Raw genomic sequence first — 15,931 nt, forward strand, 5'->3', positions numbered from 1 at the left:
ATTTGTAAGAAAGCATTTCAAAGATTGGGTTGCATTACTAGATATTTCAGAGAATTTTCAAACTTAGCTACCTATTGATTGCTGTATGTGTCTATGGTACGCCCTATACTAGAATACTGTACACCTGTTTGGAACCCTTCTCATCAGACCTCTATCCATAGATTAGATTCAGTACAACATAAATTTCTCGAAGCGCTGGCAACGAGGAATGAGTTAGCTGGAAAATTTAGAATGTCCAGTAACGGACCATGTATATTGGTTTTATAAATTTACTCATTCGGGACAAATATTTCAGATTCCCTGTGGGAATCAACATCTATATCATCGCCCTCGAATGTCGACAAGAGAGCTCGCAAGTGCACATAGTGAGAAAATGATACCGAAGGTCGCATTTTGTGGCAAACACTTCCGTTTTCTTATTCAAACAGCGTCACCTAACCTAAACTAAAACATGTACCAAGCGCCAGTAGAAAAGTGGTAAACCATCTTGCTGTAGATTTAGATGGGAATAGCCTTACTGAAATAAACCAGACATGAGAAAATATAATCTAACCTCAGAAAATAGTGATGCGCTCTGCCACATCTTGAGGTGATTCACATTCTTACTTAATTTCAGTATAGAGTATTAAAAGTTAAGCTATCACTTACAGCTGTTATTTCTAAGGAGTTAACAACTGCCATCGACCAAGTTGTTTTTGCATGTAGTACGAAAACATGTTCTCCTTCATTTCGGATTTTCTTTACGGAAGAGCAGTTGATGGGTATTACTAATCGACTCCAACATCACCTTCGGATTCACAACTAAGTATTTATTTATTTTCCACCTAGTCGATACATTGATTGCTTAAGGCAATTTAATGGTTAAAAGTGGTACATGTTTCGTATAATATAAACATCTTCAGCCACATAACACTGTTTAGATGAAGAAGACATAAATTGACAGAGTAATGCTTTAGAGGAAGTGTCCTTAAAATTAACATAAGATTGACAACATTAAAACAAACAAAAATCTCAAGAGAAAATACATAAATAATTTCTACAATTGAAAGCAGTTGTCAAGGAAACACTTGTACAATATTCCCTAGAGAATATGTTCTAATGAATTTTCTTTTCTTAATAAGTGATGAAGAAAGGTCAATTTATAAATTAAAAATTATACAATTTATAAGTAATTGTCGAAATGAAATCCAGTTATCACAATGTGGCTCTTATTATTAATGCAGATGAAAATATTACTAATTCTTTTTTTTTTTTTTTGCTAGGGGCTTTACATCGCACCGACACAGATAGGTCTTATGGCAACGATGGGATAGGAAAGGCCTAGGAGTTGGAAGGAAGCGGCCGTGGCCTTAATTAAGGTACAGCCCCAGCATTTGCCTGGTGTGAAAATGGGAAACCACGGAAAACCATCTTCAGGGCTGCCGATAGTGGGATTCGAACCTACTATCTCCCGGATGCACGCTCACAGCCACGCGCTACTAATTCCTAGTTGTCAATTCTTATTAAGTCTGCTTTCCTTTGGAACAGTAACTCCTGTCATTCTATCACAGTCTTGTGTCTGGTGTAATATTGATGATGCATTCTTCCTTGCTCTTGCACCTGAGGAGGCGGAGGAGCAGGGTATATAGGTGTGTCAAGAACCTTGAGGAGGAATAAATTGTAGGGCTATCTGTAAGTGGAGAAATTCCAATTCTTTTTTCGTGATCTTTCTCAAGCATATTCAAATATACTAGAATTTGATAATATAATGGATTTTTATATTCTACAGCCTCATTAAGGTTATCATTTTTCTTTACAAGTTGGTCTAGATGAATGTATAGATCTTCATACGTGTTCATTAAGCTGCCCTTTTTTAATTTTTTTATGATGATCAGGTCTTGTTCTATGTTGGTAAATTTATGACCTGTGGCAGTCATGTGTGATCCCATAGCTGAGAATCTTCTATGTTTTTCAGCATTCACATGTTCTAAATATCTGGCCGCAATTTTAAAATTTGATTTCATTAATATACTCAAATTCGTTACGAAACACAATTATTTCACTTCAGTAAGAAGATATATAGACAGGAAGGCCTCCCTATGGGATCTCCCGTTTTGGGCATTTTAGCCAATATTTATCTTGATTATCTTGAACATACCAAAATAGAGGGTCTCAATTTATGGATACGCTTTGTAGACGACACTTTTATAGTAATAGATTGTAGAGTGAACAATAGTGAAGATATCCTCAATAAATTAAATACATTGGATTCTAGAATAAAATTTACAGTAGAAAAAGAAGGTTCCATAAATTTTTTAGACATAAATATAACACAGAAAAAGGAAGAGTTTGTTTTCAAGATACACAGAAAACCCACTTTTACTCCCATTACAATACAGAACTACTCATTGCATCCGGAATCACAAAAAAGGTCAGCTTACTACAGTTACATATATACAGCATTTAATATACCCCTCACACACACGAAATGAGAAAAAGAACTGCTCTTTATCCGTAAACAAGCCCAATACAACGGATTTGAACTAAATATGGTAAACAAAATAATCAGAAAATTCAAACAGAAGTTGCAAACTAATCTAACACCCGAAATAAAAAAGAAAGATAAATACGCCAAGTTCACGTTCAACAACCCTAACTTAACAAATTTGTTCAGAAAATATAACTGTAAGATCGCGTATTCAACCAGTAACAATACAAAGCTAAAATTCTTTAATTACAATAGTGTTAATTTCCGAGAAAAAAACAACTATTCAGAATCAGGAGTTTACAAATTGAAATGTCATCAGTGTTAAAAAACTTATGTTGGGCAAACAGGGCGCAGTTTTACTGTAAGATACTTAAAACATGTCAGTGCTGAAAGGCATAAAAATATTTCCGCGATGGCCCAACACATGAGTACAACCGGACATCACAGCGCTGAAAGGCATAAAAAAATTTCCGCGATGGCCCAACACATGAGTACGACCGGACATCAGTTCACAACTATAGAGCAGGATTTAACTATATTACGTAAAATAAACAAAGGAGTTCTTCTGAATACATTTAAAATTTATATATTTATTTAGAACAAAAAAGTAATCAGGACAATAACCTGAACGATATAATTGACAATAGGAACCCTATATTTGAAGGGATATTATCAAATCTTGAAACTTAAGGCAAAATAAACAACACAGACAGTAAAAGGATGAATGAGAACGAGCCTCCGCCATTTTGTACATCCACTCCCCCCACTCCTTCTAAAGCCGAAGCCGTGACAGTAAGCGACACGCCTCCTCCCCTCTCCACAGCCTTGCCTCACCGGAAGGTGGAGCAAACATCAGAACACACACACATCATTATTATACAAGACATAAACCAGCTTCAAACGTAGCTCCTCCAGGGTCACGGCAGAATTGGAGTTGAACAACAGTAAGGTATGGAACCATTTTATACATTAAGTTACTTTGTAAAGACACATGTTTTCATTATAAAAGCAAAACCCTATTTTCCTCATTTCATTTCAGAAAGTGAGACGAAACTCCCTTCTCAATCAGTGAACAGCAATCAGCTTCAAAGTTCCGCATTAAACTCAATTTAAGACACATTTAGTAAGCTCAAAATAAATAACAGCCAACCTGGAAGGAGTGAAAGAAGTGAACATTCAACAATATTTAGAATAGTGTCAAGGAGTCATACATTTTAAAAACCTTTTAACTGGAAGACAAACACATATTTTTTAGTGTAACAGAGTTTGAAACTTTTAACAACAACTATTCAAATGAATAGATAAAGTTTTTTAAGTAGGCTAACTATGTATTCATCCTGTCTCATTTCACCAACCCATTAACCACCACATTGTTTTAATATCATTTTAAATTCAATTTATATTCAAATAGTTTTTAAGAGGAACAAAGTGCTGAAAAAAATATACTCAAAAACTCAGTGATTCACCTAAGCTATACAACAGCTGAAGATGTTCTCAAATAAGAATGAAACATGTACTGTTTATAATTAATTAATTTGCATAAAAAGTATCAAAAAGGTGGAAGATTTTCAATTATTGTAAGTCTCTGTGTTTAGAATTTGATACGGAAAATGAAGCTGATTACTTGCAATTATGACGACTTGTAACAAACTGACCTACAAACAAGTCTACAACTTCACTGTTCAAATTTACGATATGTTGTGACAATGGAAACATTTTTATGTCAATTACACTGTATTCATTGTTGTCCGTTATCAAGTCATTTGAAGGCCGCTCCAGTAAGAACAAACCAGGAGAGGGAATTGTGCGCGATATTTAATAAAATCATTTTTAATGATGAAAAATCGTAGCGGAGGGAAATATGCGAGTGGGGAGCTTATGCGATAAAATACGGTATGTCAGAAGAACAGTGCAACTGAACTTAATGTTGCATGAAAATCAGTTTGCATATAGACCTGGCAGATCCACCGAAGTAGCACTAAACTAGAGGAAAGCCTAGAATATAAAGAAATTGCACTGGCAGCATTTCTAGATATAGAAGGAGCCTTCAGCAATACAACCTATGACTCTATGATCAAAGCATTGGAAAAGAGCAAGGTGAGTAAAACTGTCGTCAAATGGATTAAATCCATGTTAGACGGAAGGAAGATAAAAGCAACCCTGTTTGAAGAAACGCCGACAGTTAGGGCCACATGAGGTTGTGCTCAGGGAGGAGTTCTTTCGCCTCTGCTGTGGAAACTCGTGGTGAACAAATTCATAGATATGCTCAACGAACAGGGTTTCTATACACAAGGATACGCAGACGAGCTAGTGATTGTGGTATGAGGTACGGTGATGAGTGTTATCCAGGACCTCATGCAAAGATCACTCAACCTTGTGGAGAACTGATGTCGGGAAGAACAACTATCAGTCAACCCGAACAAGATAACTCTTGTCCTTTTCACAAGAAGGAGAAAATTAGACGGAAAGAAATCATTGAAACTCTTTGGGCAATATATATATATATGGAAGAACAGGCATTGCACCTAGGTGTAGTGTTAGATAAAAATCTAACCTGGAATCCACATATAGAAAGGAACATAACCCACGCCAAGAACTTGCTGTATGCATGTAAAAGAGCCATTAGGAAGACATGGGGCCTAAGACCATCAATGGTAATGTGGATATACACAATGATCATTAGACCTTTGATGGCCTATGCTGCAATCATCTGGTGGCAGAAAGTAAGTCAAGGAAAAGTCGGCAGTAAATTGGATAGCCTACAGAGAATGGCATGCATGGCCATAACTGGGGCTATGAGAACTATGCCGACAGAAGCCTTGAATATTTTACTAGACCTCTTATCACTATACAGTTTCATAAAAGGACAGGCTAGAATGAGTTCATATAGATTGGAACAATCAGAGTGCTGGAATGCACGAAGACCCAATCTAGGACACTGTAAAATGATCAGAGTAATAACAGAGGAAGTTCTACACATGCCTTCTGATCATATGATACCAAAGTACAACTTTGAAAAACCGTTTGAGACCCAGATAATAAAAAAAGAAGACTGGGATATCAACAAATGGAATACTGAAAAAGAAGATATAATGTGGTGGACTGATGGCTCAAAGACTGTGGATGGCACAGGAGGAGGGATCAACTGGGAAAGACCTGAGAGATCAATCTACATGAGCCTGGACAGACACACTTACAGTCTTTCAAGCTGAAATGATAGCTATCGCAAAATGTCTTGAAGAAAATCTGAAAATAAACTGTAGGAATAAGAACATTTTCATTTTTACGGACAGCCAAGCAGCCATTAAGGCACTAGAGGCAGTCTGGATAATATCTAGAATTGTCTGGTATTGCCACTCAGTTCTCCTGAATCTCTCAAAGTACAACATTGTCAAAATAAATATGGGTACCAGGGCATGCAGGTATAGAAGGAAATGAAAAGGCAAATAAACTGGCCAGGAAAGGGGCAGAAACACATTTTGTAGGCCCAGAACTTGTATGTGGGATTTCCTATGGACAAGCCCGATACTACATAAGAAAATGGGTACAAAAGAAACAAATGGAAAACTGGAAAAATACTCCAGAATGCAGGCTTGCAAAGGAAAGGACCAAACAAGTAGCATAATAAAGAACTGTTGAAACTCAGTAGAGAAAATATAAAATGTATACTAGGACTGTTGACAGGACACTGCCATCTGAAAAAACACCTACATACGTAGGTGGTTTGAAAAGTTCTCGGAATGTACTAGAATTAAGTATCTTACCTCAGTGGAACCGCTTTTATTTTTCAACATAGTCTCCCTGTAGACTAATGCATTTGGTCCAGTGATGTTCCAATGCCTTGATCCCATCTCGAAAATGAGATTCCTCCAGGCCTGCAAAATACCTCTCCAATTCGGCTGTCAGTTCTTCCCTTGTAGAAAATCTCTGTCCACCGAGGAAAATTTTCAGTTTGGGAAATAGATGAAAGTCTGATGGTGCCAAATCAGGTGAATAAGGTGAATGTGGCAACAATTCGTACCTCAGTTCGTGAAGTTTTGCCATGGCAATAACACTTGTGTGCGGCAGAGCGTTGTCCTGATGAAAGATGACCCTTTTCCTTGCAAAACCAGGCCTTGTTTCGCGTATCTTTTCCTGTAGTTGGTCTAGGAGGTTTGAATAGAATTGCCCCGTAATTGTTTGGCCAGTAGGAAGATAATCTACCAGCAGAATGCCTTTTGCATCCCAGAAAACTGAGGCCATGACCTTTCCAGCCGAACGCACTGCCTTTGCTTTCTTTGGTGGTGGTGAATCAGCATGTTTCCACTGCTTTGACTGCTGTTTTGTCTCTGGGGTATATAGGTGGGCCGGCACAAGGTTGCACTTGACAGTTGTAAGTCATGTTGGCACCACTACAAAAATGAAATGAAGAACGTCACCCGTCAGTCAGAATCACCAATCCACTACTTTTTATGTCCAGATACAGCTACGCATTTTATTCATGTTAATTCGTATTTAATTCCGTATAGTGTTCATAATCTTTTATTTGCATACACAAATATGAGCATTTAAAAGATATAAGGTTTAAGCGAGCTACAAAATAAATGCGAACTGTTTTCAGTTGATTGTTGTTGGCAATATAGGTAGTATAGTGGTGCCATCTATAAGTAGCTTGACTACTGTATTGAAGTGTTGCCGTTTTGTCTGTCGCCGCTAGCACGTGGTCAGGTGTGATTCGCGCGTTTATGAAAGTTTTGTTTTCATTGTGTGATGATTGTGAAATTTTATTTTAACGAATGCAGTGCGATGTGCGAAGTGATGATCCTCTGAGCCGCGGAGTGTCCCTTAATAGTCAGGCATTAGAATTAGTGCGGAGAACTCGTGAGTTTTACGAGAGGGAGACTAAATTCGTACGCTTGTATAGCCGTCTCTCCGTTCCTGTAGATCATGTTGTGGATCGCATATCTCAAACATTAGGGCTTTCAAAGCATACTGTCATTCAAACAGGTGTTCGCCTCCAAGAACAGAAGGAAAAAGTGACTGGGGTACATAGCAGTAGCAAAAACGGGGCTGATAGTAGGGACTTGTTTCACAGCACTCCGGGAAAGAAACGAATTAAGCTATCTCCTGTAACAGGAATTAATTATTTCCAGGCTGATGCAATACGAAGACACGAGTACGATTTTTACAGCTCAAAGTCCCTTCTGTCATTGTTATGGACAATGCACGTTACCACTCCGTAATAATGGACAAGACCCCTTCTTCAAGCGCCCGGAACTGTAAGTGGAATGGCTGCAGTAAAGAAATATCCCAGCGCATATGTGTATGACTAAATTAGTCAACACCGGGTGAGTTGGCCGTGCGGTTAGGGGCGCGCAGCTGTGAGCTCGCATCCGGGAGATAGTGGGTTCGAATTCCACTGTCGGCAGCCCTGAAGATGGTTTTCCGTGGTTTCCCATTTTCACTCCAGGCAAATGCTGGGGATGTACCTTAATTAAGGCAACGGTCGCTTCCTTCCCATTCGTAGGCCTTTCCTGTCCCATCGTCGCTATAAAACCTATCTGTGTCGGTGCGATGTAAAGCAAAAAAAAAGAAATAGTCGACGAGGTAGCGAAGGAACAAGGGCACGAGATTATTAGGTTGCCGCCGTACCACTGTCACTTCAACCTCATTGAGTTGGTATGGTATGGGGTGAAGTAAAACATTACGTACGCACTTATAACAAGTCCTTCACAGTTACTGAAGTGGAAGGACTGTTCCGGGAGAGTATTGCTCGAATGGATGCGGCTTTGTGCAGGAAGAAATTTAGCCATGTCGCAGGATTCATTAATTCGGCAATGGCAATACATGGCATTATCAATGACTCTCAGGAGTTGATGATCTGCCTAGACGATGATGACAGTGACAACGAAGGCGACGGTAGTGATGGCAGTGAACTGGAGGCTATCGAGCCTCTGCCTTTTTGAATCCGGTATGAAAATAAGGTTTCTGAATTTTCGTAAATTTTATAGAATTTACTTGAAATATTTTGTGTTAGCACCGGTGTATATTATTCTAACATTTATTGTTGTAGGTGTATATGAAGTGAGATCCTTGTCGGCCAATTTCTTCAGTGTTTTCTAACATCGCGATAATAAGAGCTTCGTAGTATATTTATCTCGTATAATTTTGTGTGATGAATAATCGGTGAGTTGAAAGTTCAATTTTTGTCGGCAGATTTCATTTGTATTGTGTATCATCGTGATGACATTAAAAACATTTCTCCCATGTTTTTAAAAACCCATGTGTCGTGCAGTCAGCTGTTGTTACGGCGGCAACATCATTTCGTGCGCCATTGCAGTGTGACCAATATTGTGCGCAGCTGTCATGTGCAACCTTATGCCGGCCCACCTATAGTAGTGGACCCAAGTTTCATCTGTAGTCACAAACCGGCGCAATAAATCTTGTTGGTTGCACTGAAAATGGGCCAGACTTTGTTCGGACATTTCCAGTCTGGTGCGTTTATTGTCCAATGTCAAGAGCCACGGCACCCATCTTGTGGATAATTTTTTCATACCCAATTCTTCGGTTAAAATATAATATACCCGTTCAGAAGGCATCCCTACAGCTTCAACAATCTCACGCACTTTCAGTCGACGATCCTCCATGACCATTTTGTGCACTTTTGTGATAAATTCTGGGGTCGTAACACTTTTTGGCCGTCCACTACGCGGATCATCATCCAAGCTCTCCCGACCAAATTTAAACTCGCTGGTCCACTTGGCAACAGTTGAAAATGAAGGAGCAGAGTCCCCGAGTGTGTTCTGAAAGTCGGCATGAATTTCCTTTGCTTTCATACCTTTCTTTACAAAGTATTTAATCACTGCTCGAATCTCATTTTTTTCCATTGTCACAAATCACTACGCGGGAACAACAACAACAAAGAGTCGTCACTACCACACTCCTGCAGCTAGAGCACTGACGCGCCACGTGTTCACTCACAAAGGATGTTTGATTATTGCGCGAGAACCTCATTGCTCTAGCACTGACATCTAGCGGTGATCCTGAGAACTTTTCAAACCGTCCTCGTAGAATTGGAGTAATAAGAGACAACATATGTAGGAAATGCAATGAAGCAGAGGAATCAGCTGAACACACACTTTTCAAATGTGAGGCGCTGGGTAGAATCAGACTCTCCACTCTAGGACTACCAGGTGAAGAGAGAGAAATAATCCAAGAAGACCCAATAAGAACAACCTGCAGCTCTGTGAAGGGAGCAGGTATATCTAGGTGGAAATGAAGGAAAAACATGGTAGCAAAAGATCTTAGAGGTCGACGCTAATTAGGAACAAATATTTAGAGGCCCCATGAAGAAAAGAAGAAGAAGAGAAGAGGATGATCAATCAATCAATCAGTCAATACTGATCTGCATTTAGGGCAGTCGCCCAGGTGGCAGATTCCCTATCTGTTGCTTTCCTAGCCTTTTCCGAAATGATTTCAAAGGAATTGGAAATTTATTGAACATCTCCCTTGGTAAGTTATTCCAATCCCGAACTCCCCTTCCTATAAATGAATATTTGCCCCAGTTTGTCCTCTTGAATTCCAAATTTATCTTCATATTGTGATCTTTCCTACTTTTATAAACGCCATTCAAACCTATTCGTCTACTAATGTCATTCCATGCCATCTCTCCGCTGACAGCTCGGAACATACCACTTAGTCGAGCAGCTCTTCTTCTTTCTCTCAATTCTTCCCAACTCAAACATTGCAACATTTTTGTAACGCTACTCTTTTGTCGGAAATCACCCAGAACAAATCGAGCTGCTTTTCTTTGGATTTTTTCCAGTTCTTGAATCAGGTAATCCTGGTGAGGGTCCCATACACTGGAACCATACTCTAGTTGGGGTCTTACCAGAGACTTATATGCCCTCTCCTTTACATCCTTACTACAACCCCTAAACACCCTCATAACCATGTGTAGAGATCGGTACCCTTTATTTACAATCCCATTTATGTGATTACCCCAGTGAAGATCTTTCCTTATATTAACACCTAGATACTTACAATGATCCCCAAAAGGAACTTTCACCCCATCAACGCAGTAATTAAAACTGAGAGGACTTTTCCTATTTGTGAAACTCACAACCTGACTTTTAGCCCCGTTTATCAACATACCATTGCCTGCTGTCCATCTCACAACATTTTCGAGGTCACGTTGCAGTAGCTCACAATCTTGTAACTTATTTATCACTCTATAGAGAATAACATCATCCGCAAAAAGCCTTACCTCCGATTCCACTCCTTTACTCATATCATTTATATATATAAGAAAACATAAAGGTCCGATAACACTGCCCTGAGGAACTCCCCTCTCAACTATTACAGGGTCAGACAAAGCTTCACCTACTCTAACTCTCTGAGATCTATTTTCTAGAAATATAGCAACCCATTCAGTCACTCTTTTGTCTAGTCCAATTGCACTCATTTTTGCCAGTAGTCTCCCATGATCCACCCTATCAAATGCTTTAGACATGTCAATCGCGATACAGTCCATTTGACCTCCAGAATCCAAGATATCTGCTATATCTTGCTGGAATCCTACAAGTTGAGCTTCAGTGGAATAACCTTTCCTAAAACCGAATTGCCTTCTATCGAACCAGTTATTAATTTCACAAACATGTCTAATATAATCAGAAAGAATGCCTTCCCAAAGCTTACATACAATGCATGTCAAACTTACTGGCCTGTAATTTTCAGCTTTATGTCTATCACCCTTTCCTTTATACACAGGGGCTACTATAGCAACTCTCCATTCATCTGGTATAGCTCCTTTGACCAAACAATAATCAAATAAGTACTTCAGATATGGTACTACATTCCAACCCATTGTCTTTAGTATATCCCCAGAAATCTGATCAATTCCAGCCGCTTTTCTAGTTTTCAACTTTTGTACCTTATTGTAAATGTCATTGTTATCATATGTAAATTTTATTACTTCTTTGGCCTTAGTCTCTTCCTTTATCTCGACATTATCCTTGTAACCAACAATCTTTACATACTGCTGACTGAATACTTCTGCCTTTTGAAGATCCTCACATACACACTCCCCTTGTTCATTAATTATTCCTGGAATGTCCTTCTTGGAACCTGTTTCTGCCTTAAAATACCTATACATACCCTTCCATTTTTCACTAAAATTTGTATGACTGCCAATTATGCTTGCCATCATGTTATCCTTAGCTGTCTTCTTTGCTAGATTCAATTTTCTAGTAAGTTCCTTCAATTTCTCCTTACTTCCACAGCCATTTCTAACTCTATTTCTTTCCAGTCTGCACCTCCTTCTTAGTCTCGTTATTTCTCTATTATAATAAGGTGGGTCTTTACCATTCCTTACCACCCTTAAAGGTACAAACCTGTTTTCGCATTCCTCAACAATTTCTTTAAACCCATCCCAGAGTCTGTTTATATTTTTATTTACCGTTTTCCACCGATCATAGTTACTTTTTAGAAACTGCCTCATACCTGCTTTATCAGCCATATGGTACTGCCTAACAGTCCTACTTTTAAGACCTTCCTTTCTATCGCATTTATTTTTAACTACCACAAAAACAGCTTCATGATCACTAATACCATCTATTACTTCAGTTTCCCTATAGAGCTCATCTGGTTTTATCAGCACCACATCCAGGATATTTTTCCCTCTGGTTGGTTCCATCACTTTCTGAATCAGCTGTCCTTCCCATATTAACTTATTTGCCATTTGTTGGTCATGCTTCCTGCCGTTCGCATTTCCTTCCCATTTGACATCTGGCAAATTCAGATCTCCCGCTACAATCACATTTCTTTCCATGTCGTTTCCCACATAGCTGACTATCCTATCAAATAATTCCGAATCCGCATCAGTGCTACCCTTTCCCGATCTGTACACTCCAAATATATCAAGTTGCCTATTATCTTTAGAAATGAGCCTTACACCTAGAATTCCATGTGTCTCATCTTTAACTTTTTCGTAGCTTACAAATTCTTCTTTCACCAGAATGAAAACTCCCCTCCCACCTTTCCTATCCTATCTCTACGATACACACTCCAGTGCCGTGAGAAAATTTCTGCAAGAATCAATTCCTGTAACAAAATTTCATGAAGTTCAACTTAACCTTCCAAATTGTCAATAGCACTAAGGTTAGATTGTACTTGGTTTATCAATTTGCAATATACAAAAGAAGGTCCATTAATACAATTTATGGAGATTGAGCAAATATTTTACGTGCTGTGAAAAACAATCAAGCATTTGTTATTGTACCTTTCATCAATTAAATTCCAAGCAACAGTGAAATTCTCAGCACATATGGCTAGGTTATCTAACAAATCCCTAGGTTCGCCTTGAAGAGACGACTATAGGTAGTGTAGTCTTTGCACATTGTTAATGTGGGTATTGTTAATAATTAAGTTTTGAAAGGTGTTCCTGAAACTCAAGTATTTTGTCAAGTCTCCTTTAAAAACAGGCAGTTCAATGGGAGTGAGTTTCCAACTAGAGCTGGATCGAGTAGAGTTATCAGAGACAATGGATGCATTACTAGGTCTCTTGGGTCTTTCAAATGAACAAAGCAATTCTTGAATCCCACCTGCTATTGCATCATCTTTTTTGTCAAATTCATCATGCTCTCTGAAGTGAGTTTCGCTAGATTTTGAGTCTAATTCACATTGTAGATACTCCCTACTATACTGAATTCTTTCCAAATTTCCGGCAGCCTATTCTGCTTGGAAATCGGTTCATAATGGTTGATATTATCTTGCTTCGTCCGACTTGTTGGCTGAACGGTCAGCGTACTGGCCTTCGGTTCAGAGGGTCCCGGGTTCGATTCCCAGCCGGGTCGGGGATTTTAACCTTAATTGGTTAATTCCAGTGGCACGGGGGCTGGGTGTATGTGTTGTCTTCATCATCATTTCATCCTCATCACGACGCGCAGGTCGCCTACGGGAGTCAACTCGAAAGACCTGCACCTGGCGAGCCGAACATGTCTTCGGACACTCCCGGCACTAAAAGCCATACGCCATTTCATTATCTTGCTTCAAGTAATTTTCAGGGCGAGTTAATGACCTTTTACGTAGACCACATTTTTGAATGGCCTTTGCTTCGGATTCAAACACCATCATTTTAATAGTTCAGGTAATCAATCATTGACAAGATAATAATAGAAATCAATCCTACAACTATGGTGATTATGCAAGCAATAAGCTCTATATTCAGTACACTGCATTCATTGTGCATTGTTAGAATGAGTGACACTGAGCGAGTTGGCCGTGCGGTTAGGGGCGCGCAGCTGTGAGCTTGCATCCGGGAGATAGTGGGTTTGGCAGCCCTGAAGATGGTTTTCCATGGTTTCCCATTTTCACACCAGGCAAATTCTGGGGCTGTGCCTTAATTGAAGCCACGGTCGCTTCCTTCCAACTCCTAGGCCTTTTGTATCCCATCGTCGCCATAAGATCTATCTGGTCGGTGCAACGTAAAGCCACTAGAAAAAAAAAAAAAAAAAAATATGAGTGACAGTCTTTGAATGGAGCCAACAATGTAGATAGATGCATACAAGCATGAGATAACTTATTATTACAGAACTTTACAGTGCCTATGAGAAATCAAGACAAATCTGTTAATTCTATACACGGAAAGTGCTAGCAGTAGGGTTAGGATATTAGGCAGGATGTCCATCCTAGTCAAGATAGGAACAATAAAGACAAATGGAACAGACTTACAGTACATAGCGGTGCTGTATCACTAATCATCACTACCACTGGAACCACTCCTTGACTGAGCCACATGGCCAAGGTGACTGGAAAGTCCAAACAAAGGATGATGTCTGCAATGTAATGTGTGCTGGAGTCTCAATTCCAAGCAGCATTTAACATCTTGAACATCAGGGTATCAGATACAAACTGGCGTAAACAAGTTACAAGAACAGATGTGTTAGCACGTGGTAACATTCCACAGATTGTTAACATGCGATATCAAAACAGTTCCAAAGCAATTAAGACTTTGTTGAAATCTCAATATAACTAATTCAAACATTCATAGTAATTAGTGTTAAGCATGACATTCTGGTGCTTCAATACAATAACTGTTCACAATGCTTTTCGCGCCAAGCTCGTTGCTATGTACAAATGGTGGTTGCAGGCAGCAATGCATGACGATAACAATTTTATTGTGTCTAGCGCAATGTTCAAAGCTGTACATTGTTTAATTTCCAAGTTCACAATGATGCCCATCGCGGCCTGGAAGGACGAAGATTTTTTGTTGCGAGCGACGAAACAACATATCGTGCGCACATAACAAAGTTCATTTCCATAGGCGTACAAATACAATTTTGAAATAAGTCAGATGAAGGATCAGACTGCCCTAGACGAGCAGACACAGCACATCACTCAAAAAGTGATTTAAAATATTTATTACACATGAATAAATACCTCATATTTACACAAAAGTACAAAAGAAAATGTAGAAATACATGTGTCTAGGCGTCTACTGCTGTTGCTCGCCACGTTCAGTCTCGCCTATAATAACTGACGCGGCAGCACGTTGCTAACTGTGAAAGTTACAAATGAAATGTTGCAGGCGAGTTGCCAACACAAAAACCGCAACAGGTAGATTGATCCTTGCCTCTCTCTAATGCTTTTAAAGAAAAATTTATGATCTAGAAGACATAATGCTCTTTTTATTGATTTCACATAACATACAAGTACGTTGTAAAAATTGAACTTCTGTGGGGCAAAGCAATAGGTACCGCAACAAGGCCTGTGACTTGCCAACAAGCAGAACAGTTGGGATATGATTATTGACAATGGACTACGTGGTGGGAATTTAGTTCAGTACTTACTCAGTGATAATAGTGAATGGTGCTTGATGTAAAAAGTCATTCTCTATTGTTGGGAGACTTCACGAAAGGCTTCGTTACTACCAAACTGACATAACACACTTTATACGCACAGAATAAAACGTTGAATAGTGCTCAGTGTGGTAAGTCATAAAGGGTAGGACATAACACACTTTGCACACCCAAAGAATGGCTGAAGTCAGTTTAACACTTAATACACAACTCAATAACTTTGTAGCCATCCACAATATGACATAACACACTATACATGCACAGGCAGCTCGCTCTCCTCTTTTCGATGCCACTATTAACTAAGTTCTCACCATTTCTTGAATTAACGCACTTTACACACCCAACCGCCAAATGTTACAGCAATAATTGCTTTTTTCTACACTGTGTTTAGGTAAATTCTACTATTCGTATAAAATTTCTTGAGGTATATTTATTTTAAGTACCACTTCTTTCTCTTCCTGCCAAAGCATCTATAGCTAATTTTACCGACTTCATTCTTCTCCTCGCCATAGCAAACTGCGTACTATGATATTGTGTTTATATTGTATAGTAATAAGTTCCTCGTTATAGAAAGACATATTATTGGCCTGTAATATTCAACTTTTATTATTGCTTTGTGAGGCGCAAC

General features: G+C 39.0%; 1 protein-coding gene across 2 annotated transcripts in view; it reads left to right on the plus strand.

Moving 5' to 3' along the window:
- The window catches only part of zetaCOP (COPI coat complex subunit zeta), a 62,206-nt gene that overhangs the window by 12,690 nt on the left and 33,585 nt on the right, over positions 1-15,931 (plus strand). The gene's annotated exons all lie outside the window — the stretch shown is intronic.

The sequence above is a fragment of the Anabrus simplex genome, chromosome 5, assembly GCF_040414725.1.
Source record: "Anabrus simplex isolate iqAnaSimp1 chromosome 5, ASM4041472v1, whole genome shotgun sequence".
Classification (NCBI taxonomy): Eukaryota; Metazoa; Arthropoda; class Insecta; order Orthoptera; family Tettigoniidae; genus Anabrus; species Anabrus simplex.